At 41.2% G+C, this 5249-nt stretch overlaps 1 pseudogene; it reads right to left on the bottom strand.

Annotated features, from left to right (window-relative positions):
• Positions 1 to 3443: 3443 nt before the first annotated feature.
• Positions 3444 to 3560, bottom strand: LOC136647197 (5S ribosomal RNA; annotated as a pseudogene).
• Positions 3561 to 5249: the final 1689 nt, after the last annotated feature.

Raw genomic sequence — 5249 nt, 5'->3', positions numbered from 1 at the left:
TGTTCATTGGACAGTGCGGAAACAATATCCTATTAATACAGACATTGCCAACGCCAAATCTCTGGAGACTCTAGGCCAAAGCCCTATGCACAGTCCTCATGGTCCCCCCCCCCCAACCTGTCCTGATTACACCAGAACCGAGGGTTCAGGAGTCAGCCCAGATCGGCAGGTAGATTCTGTATTATTGGCCCTTGGCCAGTGCCCCACCTGACTGACAATCCTATCCAACTTTCCAGCAACTATCCAACTGCCCAAATGCAGCCCTGGTGTAAGGGAACAAATGTTTCCATACCTTAAGGAGGGCTCTGAGACTGCTACCTTAACACAGGAAGCAGTGCATACCCAATAGGCACAGCAGCACCGGCACTGGAAAATTGGATAGGATTGGGCCCCGAGTCATTTCCATGAATCCTCCAGGTGGAGGCTGGTTCATTGGTTTATCCCATTGCACAGCTCATTGTATTGGTTTTTACGCATATAAACTCTAAGGGTCAAACTAGTGTGCATTCAAATGCACGTGCTGGACACCCTGCTCTGTCTTTTTAACAAACAGCATGACAGCTCATGTGAACAGTCCAAACTGCAGTGGGAGGCTACGGGGGGAGGGGGGAATGGATGGGGGGCACACACATCTCTTAACACTCATTAAAGTTCCTGACCACATCACATGCCCCTCTGCTTGTTCTTTGTAGTTAAAATGACTTCAATTGGCTTTCAATATAAAAAGCCAATTATTTTGGTATTATAAATAGTATATAGGAGGTACATAGGGGGTATACTTAAACATTGGGTGATGATTTCACATAATCCTGAAGGTGAGAGATATTGCCTCAACGGATACCAGCGGACTTGTTGTAGAGACATGGAATCCTCATGAAGATTGCAACTGCTAAGGAGTCACTATCTAGGAGCTCAAAACTATAATTTGTGGGAAGTGTGCAGAGAAATGAGAAGGCAGAACTATCTCATTGATGATCAGTTGTTAAGACAAACCACAGTATCTTACGCCTTGCCAGCCTATAGCACACAGTGCCACCATTGGAGTGTGCATTGCATGCTATGGTGGCGGGGGGAGACGGCTTGGGAGAGAGAAGTAAAAATCTTTCTTACTTACCTTCCTTTAGATCACCTAGCCTTCAGTGGGTCTCCTCAGTCTATGCCAACCATTTAGCTGGGGTAAGTCTGAAGAGATTCAGGAGCTGTCTGAGAAAAAGGGAATAGAATCTCGGCACACACTACTGCCACTGCAATCCTTTCCCTCTCACCCCTCAACTGCTTGGTTTGGCCCATCCTCACCTCAACTGCTTGGTTTGCCCATCCTCACCCTAAACCTCACCTGAACTGCCCTGAACCACCCTAGTCCATCTGAGTGTCACCGACATGCATACAAGACCTGCAAGGTAATTTCCGATGCTTCCTGTTGGCCCCTTCCTGTTAGACTAGTAATTTTCAACCATTTTCATTTCACCATACACTGACAAGGTACTCCATGCTGCTGGTGGGGGGCTCACATCTTCAATGGCCCTACTAATAAATGACCCTCCCCCAAATTCCTGCAGCACACCTGTGGATCATTCGTGGCACACCAATGTGTTGCAGCACACTGGCTGAAAATCACCGTGCTAGACAAAGAATAGAAGCAGTTCTAAGTCTCATTTCCCACATACACCACTCATGAGAATCTACAGAACTGAATACTTGGGTTAGGTTTTTATCCTAGTTACTGTCCTGCCTTCCCAACCCAAATATTCAAGCATAGTAGAGAAAGGTAGAACATAACGAGGAATGGCATGAAGTAAATATGGTGAAAGTGTCCTTCTGTCGCCTGAAAATCCTCCCGGTATGAGTATGCTTTCAAGAACAGAACCACAAAGTGAAAATGGTTGCTTTGAGTCTCTTGCTCAGGTATATTACAAAAAAGCAAATTACCAAGTTGAAAGTTCCAGAAGTCCCAGATGTCTTTTTCTTCTCATTGTGATCCCAGTGACTGCAGAAAAGCATGCTTGGCTTTTGTCATGTGTTTCAAAGACATCCACGGGATTGGTAGTCAGTGCATGAGAGATCACTACCCTTTCTTTGAAGTAGGCACATTTCACTGGAACAATGAGAGAGAGAGAAAGTGCACTTGAAACCCTCTCATAACAGAAGCACCGCAAGTTGTAATGATATGGCTTTAAGAGAATTCAATCACATCACATCAATACACATTATTATTATTATTATTATTATTAACAGGATTTATTTTAGCCTTTCAACTAAAAGTTCACAAAGCGGTTTACAGAGAAAAAATCAAATGGTTTACCTTACCTGAGATTTACAGGGATTATATATATCTCAGGGCAAAAACTCCATAAATATATATATGAACGTCTGTGCGTGCGTGTGTGTGTGTACACCTCTCTCTCTCTCTCTCTCTCTCTCTCTCTCTCTCTCTCTCCCCACACACACACATATCAATATCTATATATCCATATATATCTATATCATGGGGTGGCTCCTCCCTTTGCCCAAGGTCATGACAGAACGCATTGGAGCGGCCTTGGGTGAAAGCAGGAGACTTGGTGTGACCAGGAGAGGCCTTCATATATACAGTATATGGAGAAATATCATTCTAAAGTTGTTCATATACTTTGGTATAACAACTCCAGGGGAGTTTGAGGATTGACACCTTCCCTTGGTTGTTTTCATTTATCAGGCTCTTTTGGTGGCCATCCCAGATTTGTGGAATTCCATCCAAAGGAAGGTCAGTCAGATCTATCCAATTGGAATTTGAAGGAGCACAGTAAATTCATTTTATTCTGCCATGCTTTGTCAATCTAATGTTATCTTCTGCTTTTATGCAAGGATGTGTGTGTGCATATAAAGGTATACCCCCGTATCTGCGAGGGTTCCATTCCTAACCCCCCTGCAAATATCATAAATCCATGGATACCAGGGATGCACTTTTTAAAAAATTGGGAAAGTAAATTAAGAAGCCAAAAATAGCTTTACCTACTGCTGCGCAGTGAAACTGCTGTGATTTGACGGCTCCATGTGGTCTTCTGAGCTGACTACAACCTCTCCCTGGTCCCACCAAGTCTCCTCCCTTGTGCCAACCTCTCCCTGGTCACCCCAATGCATTCTGTAGTGACTGTAGGCAAAGGGAGGAACCTCCACATGACCAGGAAGAGGCTGCAGGTAGTTCAGAATTACAGTGTAATCCTCAGCATATTTACTCTTATTGTGATCAATGGAACTGACTCCCAGGAAAGTGTGTGCAAAGGATTGTAGCCCTAGTCTCCTCCATGGTTTTTGAAAGACTGCAAATAGTATCAGTTAGATGAAATCACATATGCATATTAGTGATGGTTATATGAATACAGGGTGGCCCCTTATCCATGGATCCCATATCTGCAGTTTCATTGGTTGGTTGGCAACCTTCAGTCTTGAAAGACTATAGTATAAGCCTACAGCACCCGGTATTCCCAAGCAGTCTCCCATCCAAGTACTAACCAGGCCTGACCCTGCTTAGCTTCCGAGATCAGATGAGATCAGGCATGTGCAGGGTAACAGTTGCAGCAGCAGTTTCATTAATCAGCAGATATCTACTCAGATGTAAATCTTAGTAAGTTTAGAGTGACTTACTCCCAGGTAAGCGTATACTGTATAAGATTGCAGCCTTTATATATTTTGCAAAGAATAACTTCCAGTGATTTCAGTAAAATATACCTCACTCTATTCAGCACTGCATGGATGTGTATATTTAATATAAGGCTCCAAGCACATTCAACAGAGCTACATACTTTGAATGATGTTCAACAGGTCATTCAATAGAGCTTCAAACTTTCAAGGTTTGCTGCCTGATTTAAATATGAAACTGAACTACTTAAACATTTAGAAAGCGAAAAAGACACACTTAAAATTGATTGTACTATGAGCAAGAGATTTGTAGAAAATTAGTGGCCTCTTTAGATCAGAGAATGGAGAATATTACTGTTTTGTACTAATCAAGTTCAGATGACTTCAAATCATGTTGGTGGCTGCATCTGTATTGGTGCCATATTATGATGGAGCCACCTTATATTATGAAAAGCAAAGTTCCAATTGATTTTCACAGATCTGCAGGACATGTTTAATGCCAGTACAACATCTGATAAGTAGTTATGGAGATCAGACAAAGCCATGCCCCTGAGATTTAATCTCACTGATTTAATCATCCGCTACTCTAATTTCAAGCAGCAGCATTTTTGTATAGCCTGAAGTCTTGAAAATGCTGATAGAAAGGGGAATCATCAACTATGTATTGCAAGAGTAAATAGCTGCTCTGATGAAAGCCATAATCAAGGATTGTGTAGTGGCTGTGGGATGATAGTGAATTTTAATAGGGTATTGTTAACATAAAGATAATCTGAAGGTGTCTTAGAAAAAACCCACCCTGATATACAATACCACTATTTCTCTTAAGTGTATGAGTAAAGGCCCATCAACCAAAAAAAGAATATGAATGACAGAATTGGGACTTCCCTTTATGTTCTGCAGACTAGCTCATCAGATTTCATCTACTTAGAAATATTTCTGAAGCCCCAGAAGAATAGTGGTAGACTGCATACAGCAGGGGGAAGAAAAAGAATCAATACTGTCAAAACCGAACGCAATAGCTCAACGGATGACAAGGCACAACATAAATTTCAGTTAAATTAAGGATTTGTTTTAAAAGGCTATGGCTGTGCTTCACCCATGCTTATCTTGATTTGAGAAGATGGCCATAGTACCCTGAAAAATGCTTGGAAACCCTGGAAGATAAATTCAACCTTCTATGCTCTGATATGTTTATTGAGGGTTTACAATTGCCTATGTTATGGAATAATGAAATTAGAAGACATTCGTAAGCCTGTTTTTTTTTTCTTCCTAATTTAATATGAAAGATCTCAGATATGTAAAGAACAAAACCAATTGTCAACCAGTTTTTCAAAGAGGAGATTAAAATAGGTAATGATTTATTGTTATTAAAAATATAGGTTATTTATATACCGCTTCTCAACAAAAAGTAGCTTGCAAAGCATTTTACATAACTAAACAATTCAATAACTGATTTCTAAGCGAATTTAGAAACGCAGTAACTGTTAAAAATACTTCATTAATCGTACTGTATTAAAAATAGATGGGTTGGGGATTCATCTGTGGTTTGGTTTTGCTTTGCTTTGGATTATTTTTGTAGGCAGACAAAGGCACTGGAGCTCATGAAACTTACAGCCCAATCCTGAACTGCC

The sequence above is a fragment of the Tiliqua scincoides genome, chromosome 3 (assembly GCF_035046505.1).
Source record: "Tiliqua scincoides isolate rTilSci1 chromosome 3, rTilSci1.hap2, whole genome shotgun sequence".
Lineage (NCBI taxonomy): Eukaryota > Metazoa > Chordata > Lepidosauria > Squamata > Scincidae > Tiliqua > Tiliqua scincoides.
This window is presented reverse-complemented; position numbering and strand designations above follow the sequence as displayed.